Raw genomic sequence first — 22073 nt, 5'->3', positions numbered from 1 at the left:
ACGACTGCTGATGCAGCCGGGACCAACGGCTTAACGTGCCTTTCGTTAATTTCTGTTTAAGTTTTATACATATTTATTTATATATAATTATATACACCTAGATATATACGTTTTGTTGTTGTAATTGTGCATGCAGTGTGTACCTGTAATTGGAGCACATATACAAAAACTAATTCAAGACTTGCGTTTTATAACTTTACTATATGTGTATTGTTTGTATCTAAATATATAAAAGGAGAAACTGACTGACTGACATATCAACGCACAGCCTAAACGGCTAAACGTAGGCACTTGAAATTTGGAAGGGACGTAGCTTAGGTACCGTAGAGGTGCACTAAGAAAGGAATTACCGGAGTTCCCACGGAAACGGGAATTAGCGGGAAAAATCCTTCCACGCGGACGAAGTCGCGGGCAAAAGCTAGTACCTATCTAGATAAAAAAATAAATCAATCTGTGCCTTTGTATTTGGCCAGAGTTGTATCAGCAGGGTGTGTGGGGGACATACGTGTCGTAAAACCATATGAGCCGTGTTACAACACTACCATTGCATCCTGTAGTTGCTTTATATTGTGACAACTAATATGTAGTGTTGTTAGTTCATTTGTTTATTTTATTTAAGGAAAACATACAGCTTATATTCTGTCAATGCTTTTATACGTGCCAATTATGGACAAGGTACACTAAGCGTTCGTATAACGCATTACGGGTGCAATATAACGATGCTTTCCGGATCTTGCTGAAACACCCCCGTTTTTGTAGCGCAAAAAGCATGTTTGCGTCTGCCAGGGTCCCGGACTTCTTTGCAGTTCTTCGCTCTCGGATTGCATCATCCTGGGTCCGGGTGAGTGGTGCCAAGAATGAGATATTGTCGCGTATTAATGATGACCTCGATGAGAGGTTTAAAAAACACTGGTCGAGGGTGCACCGGCTCGGGAACGGTAGATGATGTTGATGGTACATAATAACCAATTTTATAATGATGTTATATTTTTATTGTATTTTTTTTATTATTGTATTTATTTTGTTGTAATGTGGATGATGGGTTTTTACCTAAATAAATAACTTATTATTATTATTATTATTATTATAATAATACGCATATACCTCTAGTTTTCTTCTATCGTGTGGGTTATGAGGTGGATTACCAACCACATCAACCCTGGTGTCAGGGTTGTTATTGAGCCGCTATAGGCCCCTGACATGGCTCGTGTAACGACTACGTACTTACATCACTAAGTAATAACCGGGACCAACGGCTTAACGTGCCTTCCGAAGCACGGTTCATCTCATTTTCAGACAATCGGGTGATCAGCCTGTAATGTCCTAACCAAACTAGGTATCACAAAGTGATTTTTGTGATTTGTCCCCACCGGGATTTGAACCCGGGACCACCGGATCGTGAGCACAACGTTCAACCGTTGTGGTCGTTGTTACCTCTAGTTATAACGGTCTACGGGACATAACGAAGAACTCTCGCCCAGGAATACGGTTGAAGACCTTACCGGTTGCAAAGGCGGAGATTTCAGCCATTGTTACGGCAATGCAGGACGGAAGGGGCGAGTCACAGGGACTGTATCCTGGAACCTGACAGAGGGCAGCAGTAACTGTCAGTATAATTCAGAGGCGGTGGACAGGAGTCCTAGTACGGCTTTGAAATAGTCTACTCTGAGCGCCATCCCACTTGTGTCAGAGAGAGTACTGCGGGGCGGAAGGCAAGAAGGAAGCCACTGTCCTATTTAACCCTAAAAAAAGAAACATGGAGAACGCTACACAGACATGAATATGATATGTATGACACACATTAGGTAGTACAGTAACCAATTAAGTTTTCACCAAACAATAATACATGCAAATATACGGTTCTAAATCAACTATTTGTTAAACACGCTAAGATATACCCAAGCCAGGTCAAGCGCCATCAAAATCCCTATCACGTAGTTCACAGGCTACTCATCATGTGCCGTACTCCACAAAACTGACACTCTGATGGATGACAAGCTCCATCCATCATTCAGTATAAATATTTACACTTTGAGACGCTTAGGAGTTTGAGGAGTACAAATCTGAAGACTAATCTTGGCTTTGCTCTACAGCCAGACTCATACCATATAACACAAGCTCATATCCCAATTGGGGTAGACAGAGGTACGACAAGCTGCAAAAGTCCAATCAGTTTCTTGCAAAGTAATAAATTAGCTGCACTTAAGGAGGCTAGTTACATGTCGTTTCTGTAATAGACCAAAAAACACCTACAAAACCGTAAATTTTATACTTATAACAACTAATGGTTTATAATTTCGTCCGCAATGGTCGAGCCAACTGTGTTATTGAAAACTGCACTAAATATAAGATTTTAGGATTAGACTCTATAATAATAATACAGCCTTTTATTTCTAAAAAAACATGCAATCTTCGTTAATAAGTATGTATAGTATAGTTTGTCTACTTTTGGCAACTCATTTTCGGATGAAGACCTCCTACATCTCTTGCCAGCCTTTCCTGCCGAGCTACCGAGAACTGTGCTAGTGAAATAACTCATTGGTGTACGTCCGGTATCGGGGTTTGAACCGACGCTCCCTGTTTGGGAAGCAAACCGGTGAACCATGACACCACATTGATTATTTTCACAGCGAGACAGATGTAAGTTACGTCCGTAATTCGTTGCTTCTTATCGTGTCGATGGCAAACTAAATAGTTTCGACCCAAAACGAACCTCTTGTGTTTACTTCTCTTCTCTCTTCTATGCTAACAAAACTCAGAGAGAGAGTCACAAGTAGTATGATAGAAGACAAATCTGTTGTAACGTTTCAAGTTGGTACTTATTAAGTGTAGTGTAGATAGGTGACAATTGATTAGCCCAAACTATAGCACCATCATATTAAACATAATGGATTAGCCTATGGCCTACTTGCTATTGTCCATCTTGACAGACTCCGTTAGTAGACTTTTACAACATTATATTTTCCTAACTTAAGTATCCACAGGATTATGGTTCCAAACAGTGCCCAGTATCTAGCTAGCCACAAGTCTTACTATGAATCGACGATCCTACTACCGTTTTACGTTGAAAGTTGTAGGTATATAAGCGTCGCGCTGTGATAACTTCGTTAGCGCGTTTCAGGCCTCGATAAGCGCCCTCTATGTATTATGTGCAGAACTAACTGGTTCGCCAGTTTGTTCAACAATTTCACCGAAAAATTACATTACATCCATTAGGACTACCGTGATATAAAATCATCTTTTACAAGTCAAAAATCTCAATTTTCATAGCTAGCAATTCCGTTAAAACCGGCAGAAATACCGTTCCATTTCACGAAAGCAAAGAATGGCTGCATAAAATATCGTTATCAATTTGCAACCACAGCTCTCTTTTTACTGACATTTAATTTTCTCGTTGGTATAACGGAACGTAAATCATAGGGCGAGTTGGCCGTCCGTTTTTTACAGTTTTCATTTTGTCTTTCTTCTGTTATGTAATAACGCCTTTAGATGAATAGAATTACACATTGAGAGAAAACGAAAGGAAAATATGCTTTTTTTTGTCACATTCAAAGAGAGAACTCTTCTTCTATCATGTGGGTTGTGAGGTGGATTACCAACACCATTAACCCTGGTGTCAGGGTTATTACTGAGCCGTCATAGGCCCCTGACATGACTCATTTAACGACTAATTCACCTCACAATCCACACGATAGAAGAAGAAGATTGACGTCAAAATATTTATACAGACATAACTTAACATAAGCACATGACTATATCCTAATAGAGCAGTCAGAGGTACATCCATCGCAAGATGAACTAAGTACCCATGCCTGACCGAGCTTTCTGTTAGATCATCGTGATAGGAGGTGAGCCGTATCACCGTCTGTAATGGTCGAGCCAACTGTATTACTGAAAACTGCACTTAAGATAAATTAATAACTCATTGGTGCAAATTCTGTACCGGGGTAGTACTTACTGTCGTTGAAGCCGACTAATAGCTTCTTTATTCAAAAAACGTGACTTGAAATCCTTAGATTAGAATTCTATGAAAACACGACGTCTTTGAAAAGTGTCCTGGCCAGGTAAAGGTCTAAAGCTTGAACTGTTGCCAAGGAATAGAAATAGTTGAACGATTTCAAGAGTCTTATGTCGTAATAAAATACTTACTTGCGCCAAAATCTGTTACGGAATGCGCCAAGTACTTGAAATCTAGCAAATATATATACCCCTTAAAACGTAGCGTGATTAGGCTACGACCCCCTTAGTCCACTTGAAGGTTGCGCTGGCGATCTGGAGGTGACTGGTTCGAATTCAGGTGGGCACATCACAAAAATCACTTTGTGATCCCTAGAGTTTCTTTACAACATTCCAGTGGCTGACCAGATTGTCCGAAAGTAAAATGACACAACACACCCGAAAACTATAAGCGATATCTGAACCAATAATAATTCCACCAAACAGCAGCAACCGTCTGCACGTATCATAAAGGGTCATAAAAGAACATAAAGGTCATAAACATAACAATAATGATAACAGAAACTTAAAGCCTCACCTGGTAATAGCGATGCCTTCGGGATTTCGGAGACACGTGCAGAATCAATAAAATGGCCTCGACGGAAAGATTTTATTTGTTAAACTATACGGGATTCAATTCGGGGCGGAAACGCTGAGGATGAAAATAAATGTTGACAGCTGTGGTGCTGACTGCTTTCCTGTACCACGAAACACACTACGACAGCTGTCGTTGACCAACTGACGCCATAACTGCGCGTACGAGTGATAAGGACAGAGATAATAATCTCTGGCTATCGCAATTTAACTCAGTAACGGTCCGCTTGTTTACGTTTTTTATCTCGTCCGGTTGGCCTTACTTTAGAAGCCAAATGGCAGCAGCATTGTTGAGTCTTCCTAAATTTTGAACCAGAGCCACATTGATTTGAACGTCTAAATTTTGACAGTTCTCCATACTATCCAACTAAAATTCGTGATAAAATGTGGAGTAACGCGGAGTGTATCCCGTCTGAAGGATGAGTGGCGAAGAAGCAAAGCCATTAGTTGGAAAAAAGCAGATTTGATTTGATTTGATATGAAATAACTTGCTATAGGTTTTCTTCTTTCCTTTTTATAGGGAATAAATATAACACTATACGATATTAGCGAGCGAAATGAAAGATGACCAACTCAGTATTAACGTACTTATAATAAAGAGTAAAAGATCACAAAATTAAAATAATGTATAAAACCTAACTTACACCCCCGTTGCTAAGCGCCATATAATAAACAATACCTAGGCAACGGGGGATGCCAGATCTGACGCCAACATCTCTCCCCCCTGGTAAGAACCGAAGGTCTTACCAAGCTATGGCATGATTTTGCAGTTAAACGCTTTATTATTTCACTCATTCATTTTAAAATTAACTATTTTCGATCTTCCGTCCCTTTTCTTTTCGACGGATAAGAAAATGACAGGTGTAACTTTAAATAAAATTAGGAGGTGTCTGCAGGAATCCGGGCCATTATCTTAGAAGGAATATTCTTAGTTGCGGCTTGTCTCATGACTCATAATATCTGCTATATCTGCCTACCCTGTCAGAGAAAATGGGTGTAATTTCATGTAACTATAAGCATGTATGCAATGATTTGTATAATCAACATCGTCTTAACTAGTTTAACGTCAGAAGATACAGATCTTCGTCTTCAAAGCGAGTTCCCAGAGCTAATAACTGGTTTTATTACAAAGAAAGTGTAAAGACCTTATTATTAATTACGGAGTGCAATCAAACTGAAAATATTGTAAAGTAAAACCCAACAAGTTTATTTTTTAAAACTGTTTCAATTCATCTTATGGCGTGTTGTGATAACATTAATTTATTTCACTCAAATTGTACGTTGTAGTCTAGAAAAATGTTATATTATTTTAAGTGCAATATAAGCAAATCAAACTTAAACTAGATCCTTAGGGACCTATATCACTAGGACAACGTGGTGGCGCAACCACGGAGTTCTCAGTTTACGTCCTCTAGATGGCGCCACATTGATTTTAACGCAACAACACTGTTATAACCACAGTCGATCAAGACGCTTCTAGTGACACCTCATTTATGTAATCTGACTGGTGATTTCGATGTTAGGTGGTAACAGACGTGCATACACTCATACATACAGAGTGGTAAAAAACATAACCCTCCTTTTTGATTCGCTTCAGTCTGATTAAAAAAATTGTAATACAATTTAATATTTCCTCGCGTTATGGTTGTCCCGCAGTGGAGCAGCGTGGTGGCGCTCCATACCCCCTCCGGTTGATTGTGGGGAAACCTGTGCCCAGCAGTGGGACGTATAAAGCCTGTTTATGTTTTATGTTTATGTTATGATCGTCTGGAAGAAATCGCTTTAAGCGATAGACGCCATTTGCTTTGAACCTAGTTAAGTCTCTTTTGTAACTCTTTTCTTTTTTTTTGGTGTAATAAAGTATATTTGTGTTAGTATTTCAGTAATTTGGCTGCCTAATATTGATTCCCATGCATTCCTTCCAAATAGTCATTAACCTTTTACTTTCAAGATATGTCAGAGATATACCTAGAGAAAAGGTAGATAGGAATAGCGAATAAGTTTCTTTTTACTCCACGTTCCACTAAAGAAACACGGCGTTACCTACTCTTAGATCCCAACGTTAATAAATGTGCAAGATTAAATAAAACTATCATGATAACGATTCGCCTTCACAGCGCGAAAAATCGCACTCATGTGATGAGGGCGTAATATGTTACTATGCTTACGAAACGCGAAACGATAAATCTACTGCACAGCTAAAGCGAATCTAAAGGTGAACCCACACGATGGGTTTCGATCCGTGACGTTACGTCAAATCTGCAATTAAATCAAGTTTTAATAAGCTTCACAGTTCATTGTGACGTTGTTACTTACTGATGTAAGTACGTAGTCGTTACATGCGTCATGTCAGGGGCCTATGGCGGCTCAGTAATAACTCTGACCAGGGTTGATGGGGTTGTTAATTCACCTCACAATCCACACGATAGAAGAGGTGACGTAGTGTCAATCCGTACGTTGAAATCACAGCGTTGCGATGACACACAAATCCGGCAGGGCCGTGTGGTATCTTCTTAATACACAAATCCGGCAAGGCCGTGTGGTCTCTTAATTAACTACACAGTTCGTTGTGACAATCGGTACGTTGAAATCACAGCGCAGCGATGACACACCGAACCGGCTAGGCCATGTGCTCTTCCTGATTAACTACCCAGTTCGTTGTGAATCTACAGCATTGCGATGACACACAAATCCGGCAGGGCCGTGTGGTATCTCCTTAATAACTACACAGTTCGTTGTGTCAATCCGTACGTTGAAATCACAGCGTTGCGATGACACACCGAACCGGCAAGGCCATGTGCTCTTCTTGATTAACTACCCAGTTCGTTGTGAAATCACAGCGTTGCGATGACACACAAAATCGGCAAGGCCGTGTGGTCTTTTCTTAATTAACTACACAGTTCTTTGCGACAATCGGTACGTTGCAATCACATCGTTGCGATAACGCAACGAACTAGCAAAGTCTGTGTGGCATCTATCTAAGTTAGGTGTGCTTAAAGCAACTTACTTGAGATTATTTGAAGCCAGACATACTTAGAAATTCAAGTTATTAATTACACCTTTTACCGTTACTTCAGTTAATTAAGCTTGAAATTGCGTCTAATTAATATAATTGTCTGATAACGTTTCATGTTTCAATTTTGGTTTTAATGTGCCTTTGATTTGATGATTACTACGTATAATGGTTGACGTAATTTTAAACTATTTCAAGGAGAAGTAGGTATCTCATTTAACACATGTAGGTAGTTTAGTAATGTCTCTGTTGTGTTAATAGTAGTACGGTCACGAGTACTAATATGTATACACTTTGAAACCATGTCACATTAAGTTTTTTGACAAATTAAACCGTAAGTCTCATTAAATGTCAAATATGATAGTGCGACAGGGTTCTAAAGTGGGTACATCATATTGCTCATGACTGTACATAAACTTACCATGTATTCCCTAAAGGAGTGGGCTGAGCGGAGCCACAAGTATTCAGAAGACTTGCAGATACTTCCAATGAGAAGTCTTAAAATGGTTTTCACTGACAAAACAGCTCGGCCATTATAGACGGCGATACGGCTCACTATCACGTTAATCTAACAGAAAGCTCGGTGAGGTATGGGTACTTAGTTTATCTTACGATGGATGTACCTCTGACTACCCCAATTGGGATGTAAAACGTGAGTTTATGTTATGTTATATGCTATGTTGTTTTTTTTTTTACGATAAATGTTGTGTTTGTTCACTTGTAATTGGCTTACACATAAATACTGTTTTATTTTGTTTAATTATGTCCTAACTAAATGTTATAATGTGCAAAGCTGTAAGTGATCCATTAATAAATAAATAAAAAAGATGAATATTATAAACCGCATGATGATAAGCCCATCACCCATATACTCGTATAAAGGTTTTTACGACTTGACCAGAAAGATAATAGTCCAGTCATTAGGTCGTCTTTAAGTTCATCATCATCTCCTAGCATTGTCCCATCTTTCAAAGAGTCCGCTTACCTAACCTGAAGATTTGACAGGTCTGATTTTTTACAGAAGCGACTGCCTGTTTGACCTTCCAACCCGCGAAGGGAAAAGGGTTGAGTTGTCGACTTGAAATGGTATCCAATACTTTAGATTTATGATTATAACAATTTTGAGCCGTTTTTTCGAATTTCAAGATTGCTACCTTATCTTTGCCGTTCGCGCTGCCATATTGAAATTTAAAAAAGCTACTTTCCTTGTATGGAGCTCCCCTATTCTATTATTCTGTGAACTTATAATAACCTAGATGTTAGGAGGGTATCCGCTATAATTATGTACATAAATTCTGTGAAAATTACAACTGGACTGTAATTACGGATTAAGAGTCAAATTTTTCAATGTGACCAATATAAACATGGTTAAATTAGTTCATCATCATCACCAGCCCATTAACGTCCCCACTGCTGGGGCACGGGCCTTCCCTATGGATGGATAGGGAGATCGGGCCTTAAACCACCACGCGGGCCCAGTGCGGATTGGTGGTTATTAACGACTGCTACTGCAGCCGGGACCAACGGCTTAATGTGCCTTCCGAAGCACGGTTAAATTAGTTAAAGAAAGAAATATTAGAGGATGCCACAAGTACAACACATACATAAACTCACGCCTATATCCCACCGGGGTAAGCAGAGACTATGGGATTCCATTTGCTTCGATCTTGACATACTTCTCTTGCTTCATCCACATCCGTCAATTTCATACATGCAAACCTAGCACTATGACATTTGACGTCCTAAATGAAATGCTGGTTCAAAAAATGCGTGCTAGATGGCGCTGATCGTGATATGGTAGCTGAACGCGTTTTTATTGGCTCCCAGAAGGACCTTAAAACGTCTTCTTTTTTCTTCTTCTCTTCTTCTTATCGTGTGAGTTGTGAGATGGATTACCAACCTTATCAACCCTGGTGTCAGGGTTACTTTTGAGCCGTCAAAGGCATGACATGGCTCAACATGGCTCTTTTTTTTCTTTTAAATATTAGTTTTGGCATGACGCGGTCTGCGTTGATTCTTCTTCATTCCAACGCGTCCGTTCGCACTAGGGTTCCGTATAGTCCCAAACGGGACCAATGCAATGAGTCAGCGGTTCCCGGATACGGTGAAACTATCCGGGCTGCCAAACCGACGTTTATATCCGGTTTTTGTTGACGTCTCTATAATATAACGCCACTTTAGGAGACTGATAGCCGATATATGTTCCACTTTTGAGCATTGAATGCAACCAACCGTTTCATTTGTATGGGATGGAAATAAAACTTCGTCAATTGAGCTTCGACGCAGTTTATTAATTTTCTTCTTCTTATTGTGTGAAGTGGAATACTAGCCTCAATAACCTTGGTGTCAGGATTATGATTCAAATTCAAAAATATCTTTATTCAGTAGGTAACATAGTTACACTTTGAATCGTCAATTTTTACATAACGAACGTCTCATCCGCCTAAAACTACTGCAGCTTCTCACAACCTGTATAGCCGGGGAAAAGAAGCTGCAAGAAAAACCTCGGCACAGGGCCCTAGACGTTCTTTAAAAAAAATAAACATAAAATATTGATATACAATTGAGTAATTTAGCTGCCTAATATCAGTTCTCAGACAGTTAATCCCATGCATTCATATCTTCTAAATAATCACTAACTTTATAATAACCTTTTTTGTAAAGTTTTTGTTTAACTACTGTCTTAAAGCAGTTGAAAGGCAAATTCTGAATGTCAATGGAAATCTCATTGTAAAAACGTATACATTGCCCCTTAAAAGATTTAGTAATCTTATGTAATCGACTGACTTGTAAAGCAAGTTTATTTTTATTCCGGGTATTAACAATGTGCCGATCGCTATTTTTTGCATATAATCCTATATGTTTTTTTACATATATTAAGTTTTCAAAGATATATTGTGATGCCAAAGTTAAAATATTAATTTCTTTAAATTTATTTCTTAGTCGCCAAAGGCCCCTGTCATGACTCTTGTAACGACTACATATTCACATCAGTAAGTAGTAACCGGGACCAACGGCTTAACGTGCCTTTCGAAGCACGGATCATCTTACTGTCGGACAATCAGGTGATCAGCCTGTAATTTTCTAACCAAACTAGGGATCACAAAGTGATTTTTGTGACATGCCCCCACCGGGATTCCGCCGGGATTTTTTAACTACACCGTAGGCCTTTTGTCATTACGGGAAAAAAGCAAAGTAACGACTATAGACCATTCTAGTATATCGTCATAGACAAAACAAAATTGATCGTAGATTCGTTTTATGGAATTTGAAAATCCTACATTTGTTTATAAGAGTCTATTGTACACACGAACAAAGACATAAAGACAAGTGGATTACATACAGAGAAACAAACAATTTAACTTATCATCATCATCAGCCCATTAACGTCCCCACTGCTGGGGCACGGGCCTTACCTATGGATGGATAGGGAGAACGGGCCTTAAACCATCACGCGGGCCCAGTGCGGATTGATGGTTATTAACGACTGCTAATGCAGCCGGGACCAACAGCTTAACGTGCCTTCCGAAGCATGGAGGAGCTCGAGATAAAAACTTTTTTTTTGTGGTCACCCATCCTATGACCGGCCTTTGCGAAAGTTGCTTAACAATCGCAGACCAAGCGCGTTAACCGCTGCGCCACCGAGCTCCTCATTTAACTTATAACTAATAGAAATCTCTTCCAGCAGACCGATAAAGAGGCAAACTCAATCCAGCACAGTTTATCTCTTTCTATTCACACTCAGCATTTTTTTACGAAATTAAGGCAGAGAAAAGAACTTTTTAAAGATTCCGTTAATTTATCCTGGGACCACAAACAAGCTATTCCCGGATAATTTTCGGTCCTTTTACACTTTACTTCGCCTAACTTTAATGTGATTTCCAAACTCAATTTACTTCTAATAATGACACTTATCTTTTGTTATAAATTGAACCATCGTCATCTTGAGCACAGCTTTCTTATGAAATAAAAACAATGAGATGTGTGGTCAGGTTGTGAGAAGCTGCAGTAGTTTTAGGCGGATGAGACGTTCGTTATGTAAATATTGACGATTCAAAGTGTAACTATGTTACCTACTGAATAAAGATATTTTTGAATTTGAATTTGGTCGCTTGTTCGCATTGCGACCTCTTTTTTATATTAATCAGGGACTTTCCAATCGGTGTTCCCCAAAACCATGGCCTTGTTAAGTTTTTTCTTTATTTAAACTTCTAATTTCAAAAATTTTGGATAGCAGACATATGCATATTTTATATTTGTTATTGGGTATAAATGATGACCCTTTTTAATACACCAAGGTATTAAACTTCCACCCATTATTATTCTGATCAAAATAAAGAGAAGCAATATAGGTAGCAACATCATTCTATACATATTGTGATCCATATATCAAGCAACAATTCGTTTTATATATCATTATGCTTTTGTCATAACATTACATTTTTGAATAATTATTTACCTCAGCAATTAGAAAATAATAATAATAATAATAATATTACATACATACATACATAAACTCACGCCCGTAATCCCTAATGGGGTGGGCAGAGCCACAAGTAATCAAAGACAACTTGCAGCCACTGTTGATACGAAGTCCAAAGATGGATAAAATAATAATAAAAGAAGTTTATTCAACCACAAATATTTTACAAAGTTGTTTAAACCTAATTATATGTAACACATTATCAGTTGTGGCCGAAAAGGAGGAGCCTCAGTATTGCTGCTGCTTTTCAGTCACCCCCTGTATAACCAACTGAAATAGGTAATTATCACGTTAAAAGTGAACAACGCCATCCATCCTGTGTCTGGGGAACGTCGATTGGAAAGTATCTCATTACTTTTTACACTTTTGCATTTTGTTTTTCTGTCGGGAACGGAATTAAAATAAAAATTTTCTTCCCGTCAGCTGCTTGATTTGATTTTACTGATTCCTCTTATTTAGCTGTCTAACGCTTTTCCATCATTTATATTTTGTGTTCCTAAATATAAATATCATTATAAATACATAAACTTATTGGTGCTAATTCCTGTAAATACCATCTAATTTTATTTTAAGTTATATCTGTCATTTTCTTATCCGCCGAAAAGGAAAGGGACGGGTAATCGACAAGCATAAAGTTTATGGAACACACGTCAATTTTATGCACAAATCTAATACAGCCGTCTAAAAATTTTACATCAGTCAATAACCCGACACAGTTAAGTACACAGCACGTCAAACGGATTGCATACCAGCGACATACCTTTTGATTCGCCCGGGTTATTCATTCATTTACTCATTCTTCCTAAAATTAAGAGCTGTGAATCATCCGTCTCTTTCCTTTTCGACGGATATGAAAATGACGGATATAACTTAAAATAAAATTAGACGGTGTCTGCGTCGGAATTGGGGCCATTATCTATATTAAATAACTTTAATTCAGGAAATTATGAAAAATTAAAATAATTTAAAACAAACCTTAAAACTACTGTTAGAATAATTTTATTTATTTTAAGTTATGTAATAATGATAAGAATGTTATATTATGTGTTACGAAAGAGAAGTCTGTTAGGATAGATACAAATGGAATTGCATAGTCTCTGCTTACCCCGGTGGGTAATAGGCGTAAGTTTATCTGTGTAATAAATATATCGCAACTTAAGTAAATCTGATTTTATCTTCCAAATCCATTTTTAAAATCAACCGAAAGTTCACGAAATAGCTAGATACCTAAGTTTACATCGTATAATTACCACAGAAATATTTAAGTAATCATTTAACTTTCAATACCTCTCTTTGAAGTTTTATTAAGTAAATATTTAGTGTAATTAATTATTCTTAAGAATTTAGTTTGAAATAATTTTCTACTTTTATTTAAGGTATTCTCGTGGTTTGATGTAGATAATTACTGTTCTGTTTTCATGTGATTAAAACCTCTTTGAAATGAATTTAATTTTAATGTACGATACTGTTGGGGGTTTCTCAGACCATGATTGTGAGTTAATATCAAGTGGAATTTTCCGTCGCATATTCATGTTTTTTTTTTGTATTTTTTTCCACTTGGCATTAACTCGCAATAATGAGCTGAAACATCCCCCTCAGAATTCGTAACGATGTCACTTACATATAGTAGGGACACTCTCTGCCCCGCGCTGATACTAGCTTGATTTACCTCACCCCCGATGGAGGCGACTTTGATCTATTAAAGACGTAAGACGTTAATCAGTGAGGGAGCGCGCGGACTATCTGTCTCACTCGCTCGCACAGAACAACACCGAGATTTTGTATGGAACGTTAGGGCTGTAGCAGTAACTTTACACGTAATTCGAATGTGTCAAAGGTAAAGACATGCGATTAACTCAATGATTCGCCCGAGTGATTCAATCAATAGACATTGCGTCTGTCTTATGCAAATAGTAAATAAGCATGAATATACAGGGTCTTGAGGAGCTCGGTGGCGCAGCGGTAAACGCGCTCGGTTTGCGATTGTTGAAGTAAAGCAACTTTCGCAGAGGCCGGTCATAGGATGGGTGACCACAAAAAAAAAAGTTTTCATCTCGAGCTCCTCCGTGCTTCGGAAGGCACGTTAAGCCGTTGGTCCCGGCTGCATTAGCAGTCGTTAATAACCACCAATCCGCACTGGGCCCGCGTGGTGGTTTAAGGCCCGATCTCCCTATCCATCCATAGGGAAGGCCCCTGCCCCAGCAGTGGGGACGTTAATGGGCTGGTGATGATGATACAGGGTCTTAGTGACACCGTAACGGAAACTTAGAGGGATGATTCAGACCATGATTTAGAGTTGATATCAAGTGGAATTTTCCGTCGCAAACTTCATGTTTTTCTGTGTTTCTTGAAATCATTTAGAATTCCATACTGTTTTGATGGAAAATTCCTTCTGATATTAACTCAGAATCTTGAGCTGAATCATCCTCCAAAGTTTTCGTTACGGTGTCACCAACACCCTGTAGGTATAGGTACGTTATTCACGCCTATAATCCATAGATTGGCGTAACTAATATACACATTAGCATAGAGTAAGGAATCTACGTACAGTCATGATCAATATAATGTACCCACTTTAGGACTCTGTCGCACTAACACATTTGACATTTAATGAGACTTACAGTTCAATTTGTCAAAAAAAGTAATGTGACATGGTACCAAAGTGTAAACATATTAATGCTCGTGACCGTACGTACATAGAACGGTGACTATCCGCCCCGCACCAATTCGTATCGGGCGCCTACCTCACCCCCTCTGGCCTTACTTTAGTCTTAAATGGCCGTAAGGAGTAAGAGAGAGAGCGCGTGAACTGTTTCTCGCTCATCACAATCATAGAGTTCTTATTATAGAAACATGCCACGAGAGCATAGCGGATGATACCGAAATATGCACAAAACGATCGCCAGGATTATTCAATCATTCATTTTAAAATTAACTGTTTTCGATCCTCCGTGCGTTTCCTTTTGGACGGAAGGAAACGACGGGTATAACTTAACACGTTGGCAGTCCAGTGCCCCATATACAGGTCATGACGGACTAGAGCCATACCTCCGTGACCCATACATGGATCACGGACCTTGAAAGTTTTTATTTTTTCATCATAGTATGAGATATGGTTTACTTCATATTGCACTCAATTGGTATTATGAAGTGCTTAGAATACATTTATTATTATTTACGTTTTTAATACAAACAACACTATGTAGGTACACAAAAACGACTGCACACTGCACATCTACAAAAACGACTGCACACTGCACATCTACAAGAACGACCGGTGCTATTATGAGTAATACGCGTTCCACCATATCTATGTCTACCTCATCTTGTTATTGTTATAATTTGTTGATCTGTTACCTATAGATGTAGCATCAACTTTTCTTTCTTTTTTGTATTGCTTGCTAACTTAATTTATTTATTACTTCTGTCTACTTCTCAGTGATGCATGTATTAGTTATAAGTGGAGACTTCATTGGCTAATGTACAAACCATTTGCATTTTTTAAATTGTTATTTAAGCTGTTTGTTTCCCGATTTGAAATAAATAAATAAATAAATTATAATCGACGAATCTACAGTGCACGGTAAAACTTTTTAAGTTTGTGATGTACTGTACTAAACATGATAATGTACTTTGCAATTGTTTATAATAATAAATAAAAAAATAAAAAAAAATAGGACGTATAAAAATTGAGGAATAATGCGGGACTTACAAGGAAGTCAAATCATTTTAAATGGGGACTGTCAATGTGTAAAAATAAAATTATAATTATGGTGTCTGCAGGAATCGGGGCCATTGCTTTAATAAAATGTGAATATAATTACATGAAATAAGATGTAGCGGTCTTCATCAGTCCAGTTATTTTTATAATACCTTGTAAAATATCGCTAACGACCAATTAGTAATGTTCGTAAATTGTGTAGTAAATACCTACATAGAAAGTTACACTCTTGCAATAACAATAAATAGACAGAGAAAGAACTCACGTCCCTAGCCCCTATCAGGATGGGCAGAGACACTAGTAATACATACATAAACTCACGCCTTTTTCCCACCGGGCTAAGCAGAGACTATAGAATTCCATTTGCTTCGATTCTGACACACTTCTCTTGCTTCCTCCACATTCATCAATCGTTTCATACACGCACGGCGGTTCAGAGTAGATCGTACTAAATCTTTCCTAAGAACATCAATGCAAAGACACATTTCTACTCCATTAATCCTACTTTCATGCTTCTTCTGCCATACCCAACATTCACTACTGTACTTCAGCGTAGACACACAAGTGATACTCACGAATATTATAATTGCGAAAGTAATTCTATCTGTATTTGACCTTTTGCACGCTTAAACCTCAGAACAAATTTAGGGAAGTACAAGAGACAGTTTTTTATCCAGGAAATCACCCGAAACGCACCCCGGACACTTCATTCAAAACACCTCGTTTTAGACAGACGCTACACATTAACGTTATCGTACACGCGCATCTGTGTGTGTGACGTCTGACGCCATACGATTGGAGACTTAAGTAAGACTGAGGGGTGAGGTAAACCTAGCTCAGCCGCTCGTGGGGAGCGAAGAATTGCCTTTCTATTTGTATATTCCTTATTCTATGACCGAAGTATGCATAGATTAAGTCGCGGACAAATATTTGCCTGAATACCTAATATAGTCGTTTTATGAAAAAAAAAACACGTATGTTCCTTTTTTGAAAAATCACATTCTGATATTTGACAAAATTTTGTTTTACACAAATGACAGTCTCACAAAGTGATTTCGACAATGTCTCTAACGGGAATCGAACCCGGACCTCCATATCGTGATAGAATAAAGAATAATTCTGCGTATAGAACGGTAACTCTCCATAGTCCAAACTCGGTTTTTTATTTGCGCCCCGACAGGAATTTCCGACAGGAATTTCTTTTTCCCTTTGAATAATCTAAACAGAAAATATGGGGCTGAAAAATATTAGTAATTCTCACAGAGAAAAACATCAGTTTCACAATAAGTCACAGTCGTTAGCTGATAGTCTGTCCTCCACCGCTTCACTCTAGTGGGAGCTTCGACATACTCGCATTTGTATGTAAATGTGCGGCCCTATGGCTGGGTATGGCTGCGTAAGGTTGCCTAGGGAGGGGACGGTGATACCTAATGATGGTTTTTATATCGATAAAAACCCTATAAATATAGATAGATAGATAGATAGATAGATAGAATATCATTTTTTACAGTTCCGGACCTTAAAGGGAAAAACAGAACCCACACAGTGTTACTACAAAACACAAACTAAAAATAAACTAGGTTTGAAATAGTATTTCGCGTCACGAAAGAAGTCGGCGGATTTTAATGTAACTAACTTGAAAAGTCATAATAATTCTATTCATAATCTGCGACGGACGTATACGGATATTTTAAACATAGTTTATCTCTTAGTCTTTGTTTTGTAGTAACACTGTTATTGTCTGCGCGCACCTCATGACGGTTAGGATCCCTAAAAATGACGATAATACAATCGAAAATACTTTTATTTGATAAAAGTTCCTCGATTCGTTTGTGGGAGTGGAGTTTAAATTATTTTTACCGCTTTAAATTATTATATATTAAAAAACAGTTAACTTAAAGCTAAGAGATCTTTAGCATAAAATGTTTATATGAAGATTTTTGTATAGGGTATCAAATAAAAGGGCTTAATTTGCACATTGGAAGGAAAGATTTTGTTACGTTTATCGACAAAGTGAACACACCCCATCACTAGTGATGTGACAAACGAATTACGTCGCAAAAAGGCGGGCGTAGAGTCGTACTGTGCGCGCTCGTAAAAAGGGACGGTAACCTCCTGAATTCAGGGAATGACGTCACCTCAGGGCTGGCATCTGATAAGCTCGCGATAGACTGTGAAATGGCGGGAAGTAGCTATGGACAGTTCTTGCGTCTTTTAAAACCATGTCTGTGGAATAGAGGATTTTTATTTTGACTGTAGATTTTACCAAGCGCCTTAGCCAAGTTGTAAACGATTATGATAATCAACAGTTTTAAAAAAAAATAAAAAAAGGGTTTTATTTCTGTAAATCTATAACAAACAAGTTACAGGGGCTTCCCTTAAAGTACTCAGATGACACTTGTGATGGGAATGCCTCGCTCTTCCAACGCAACCAGTACTATTTGATTTACACTATATTGTCTTAAAGTAAAACTTAGGTAAATTAAACATAATACATGTGTGTGTATGTGTCTCTCTCTCTCTCTCTCTCTCTTTTTTAAGTTGTTATTATTAATCATTATCCCGTTTTTTCCCAGGGACCGCTTACCTAACCTGAAGATTTGACAGGTCCGGCTTTTTACAGAAGCGACTTCCCGTCTGACCTTCCAACCCGCGAAGGGAAAACCAGCCCAATACAGGTTAGGTCACAAACCTCCGAAATTGCATTTCTCGGGAATGTGGGTTCCCACCACGATGTTTTTCCTTCACCGCTGAGCAAGTGATAATCATTTATGATCCAAACATGAATTCGAAAACAAATTCGAAAATCATTGGTTTAGAGAGCTAAACCAATTCGAATCCAGCACAGAGGTGCTGGATTCGAACTTGCGACCTCAAAGTGAGAGGCAAGCGTTATACCAACTGGTTACGGGTTTGTGTTTATTATTATTTATTATTTTATTTTATTTATTTATCATAGATACAATTTAATGCTACATTTTAAATAGTTAACAATTATTAATAATAAAATACTTTATGTGCACACAAACAAATTACTATTCTCATATAGATGAATTCCTTTAAAGCTACCTTTTAACCCCCTGTTTTAAAATATCTCCCTGAAGTGCTACATAAAACATTGATAAGGAAATGTTACTTTTATGCATCGCTAAAATCAAAAAAGTATTTTTAAATTGGTGTAATTTCCAATTTTCGAGCTTTTAAGTTACTTCCTTGTCTCCAAGTCCTTATTCTGATGACCTCAAGTGGAAAAAATCAACAAAGGGTCAAATAAGACCCCTTAAGTCCAAACAAATATGAAAAAATATTACTCAGCCCTGTTGGCACCATTAGGGGAGGGTAAAATGTTTTTTTTTTTCGCCCTTAAGTCCATTAGTATGGCAAGGGTAGTCGCGGGTTGTGGGTGACGCGGAAATACAGTCGATTTTTTTTTAGTTGTGAAAATATTTTTGAAAACATTAATGGACTTACCTTTGCCTTTTTCTTCAAGCTACTATTAATTAACGGCCTCCGTGGTCCAGTGGTTGAGCGTTCCGTAGGTCCCGGGTTCGAATCCCGGTGGGGACAAATCATAAAAATCACTTTGTGATCCCTAGTTTGCTTAGGAAGTTACAGGCCCATTCCCTGATTGTCGAAAAGTAAGATGATCCGTGTTTCGGAAGGTACGTTAAGCCATTGGTCCCGGTTACTATTTACTGATGTTAGTACGTAGTCGTGTCAGGGGCGTATGGCGGCTCAATTATAACTCTGACACCAGGGTTGATGAGGTTGGTAATCCACCTCACAACCCACGCGATAGAAGATTAATTAACATACATTACCTCACAACTATTTCTCAGCGGAGAAAGCACACATTATGGAATTCCATTTGTTTTGATCCTGACACACTTTTCTTGCTTCCTCCATATTCATCAATCGAGCAATATTTACAAACATAATTGCCGTTTTTTATTTATTTATGTATATTACAATACTTAAATTGATGATGATTACAATACTTAGTGCGATCTACTCTTAACCATCGTGCGTGTATAAAACGATTGATGAATGTGGAGGAAGCACAAGAAGTATGTCAGGATCGAAGCAAATAGAATCCCATACTGTCTGCTCACTCCGGTGGGAAATAGGTTATCGCTATCGACCCTCTAGGGTCGATTAATCTTTTCAATATTCTTCCTCTCAGACGACCCCCTGAGCCGAGGTTCGCGCCCAACTGGGCACCCTCAGGCCTGTTGTCTTAAACGTTGTACCGGGTGAGAGCCTTCAGCGCTCCCCATTCGTACGGCCAAGTAGTTAATGCCATCTGCGGCAAATCTACAACAAGTCACGTCAAAAAAAAAGGTGGGAAATAGGCGTGAGTTTATTTACGTAGGAAGCTCAAGTGAAGCGGCTAGCCAATGATTTTCGATTATATTTTCCAATTCATGTTTTGATCGTAAATTATTACCACGTGCTCAGTGCTGAAGGAAAACATCAATTTCATCATTAGGAAAGTCGCATTTCCGAAAAATCTGTTTCGGTAACAATGTTACATTTACACAAACTGTGTCAGGATGGCTTTCCCATTGTGGGTTAGAACTTCAAACCTTCAAACTTAGAAGGTTAGGCGGTAAAAAACCGGACCTGTCAAACCTTCAGGTCAAGTTAGTAGACTCCATGAAAACGGGATAACGCTGGGGAGATGATGACGTGTGTATGAGCAGAATTGTGTACCTTACACAGTTAAACCTATAATCTATTTCAAACACCCTGTAGACAAAGTAAAAGGTTCAGCCTGTAAAAGCGACAAACCGGTCATGTTAGCGAGGCTTACTAGATCAAGTGATGCTTGACACGATTTTCATATACGAACGAGGGTACGATATGCCTTCTACACTTCGTCGGCTTTTCACGACCTTTTAGAAGCTGTTTTATATCATTTATTTGTAGTGAATAGGGAAAAGTAGTACATAACACTAATAAAACACACAGTCAATAAGACACGACGAATTTATTAAAAAGGGTTAAAAACTGAAGTCCGACAAACTGTTATCCGACAATATTTATTATGATTTTAGTCCCGTTTATATATATATTTGCCATAAATGCATAAACAGCCTCCGTGGTCTAGTGGTCAGCGCATTAGGCTCACGATCTGGAGGTCCGGGTTCGATCCCCGTTCCCGAACAAAGGACAGTCTCACAAAGTGATTTCGATAAACATTGTCGAAATCACTTTGTGAGACTGTCCTTTGTTTGGCAAGGACTTTTCAGGCTTGAATCACCTGATTGTCCGAAAAAGTAAGATGATTCCGTACTTCGGAGGACACGTTAAGCAGTTGGTCCTGGCTGTTAGCCGTAAAAACACCTCCACCAACCCGCATTGGAGCAGCGTGGTGGAGTATGCTCCATACCCCCTCCGGTTGATGGAGGGAAGGCCTGTACCCAGCAGTGGGACGTATTAAGGCTGTTTATGTATATATATTTTCATGTAAGGCCAAGACAGTTCATTCATTTTTTTTTAATATTTATAGGGCCAGGGGAGAGAATTTGACGCAATAAAATAATGATTTAAATCAACTTTTATTAAAAAAAATTTTAATATCTTTCATTCGTATCTGAAAAGCGTGTCGTAGACTTTCCAGCTCTCACATTGGCTTCATACAGGGTGTTGGTGACAAAAACTTTGAGGGATGATTCAGACTATGATTCTGAGTTCATATCAAGTGGAGTAGAAGCTAATGGAATTCCATAGTCTCTGCTTACCCCGGTGGGAAATAGTCGTGAGTTTATGTGTTTATGTATGAAAATTAACTTTTAAAACTGTTCTGCATTACCTGTAGATAGATAGATAGATAAATACTTTATTGAGCACAATGGACACAAAATACAGAAATAAGGACAACATATACAGAAAAGCACAATAAGCATAAATATATAAACTACACACATACATATACATATATATGACTATTATATATAACTAAATAATTATACATACATATAATAACACTATGGAAAAAGGAAGGATGGTTTACATAAAAGAGGAGGAGCCAGAGTTCACAAAGTGCGCCTTTACTTGTCCTTTAAATGACTCCAGCGATGGTGCCCGCCTGATACACTCAGGTAGCAGATTCCATAGCCGGATAGCTCGCACCGTAAACGATTTATCATAGAAATTTGAGGAGTGGGACGGGAGTTGAAGGGAAAGGTTGTTAGAGGACCGTAGGTTGCGGTCGAGTGTTGAAGAGTGGAGAACGAATCAAATGTAGTATTTATTATTATTTG

The 22073-nt window shown here is 38.4% G+C and overlaps 1 protein-coding gene and 1 long non-coding RNA gene across 3 annotated transcripts in view; one reads left to right on the top strand and one right to left on the bottom strand.

Moving 5' to 3' along the window:
• LOC126378048 (titin-like) overlaps positions 1-22073 on the top strand; it is a 795425-nt gene that overhangs the window by 425943 nt on the left and 347409 nt on the right. The window lies entirely within an intron of this gene.
• Positions 14025-22073, bottom strand: part of LOC126378245 (uncharacterized) — a 380400-nt gene continuing 372351 nt past the window's right edge. The window contains exon 2 of the long non-coding RNA XR_007568060.1: positions 14025-14139. This is a non-coding gene — a long non-coding RNA (uncharacterized LOC126378245). The remainder of the gene's footprint in view (positions 14140-22073) is intronic.

The sequence above is a fragment of the Pectinophora gossypiella genome, chromosome 25 (genome assembly GCF_024362695.1).
Source record: "Pectinophora gossypiella chromosome 25, ilPecGoss1.1, whole genome shotgun sequence".
NCBI classification, from domain to species: Eukaryota; Metazoa; Arthropoda; class Insecta; order Lepidoptera; family Gelechiidae; genus Pectinophora; species Pectinophora gossypiella.
This window is presented reverse-complemented; position numbering and strand designations above follow the sequence as displayed.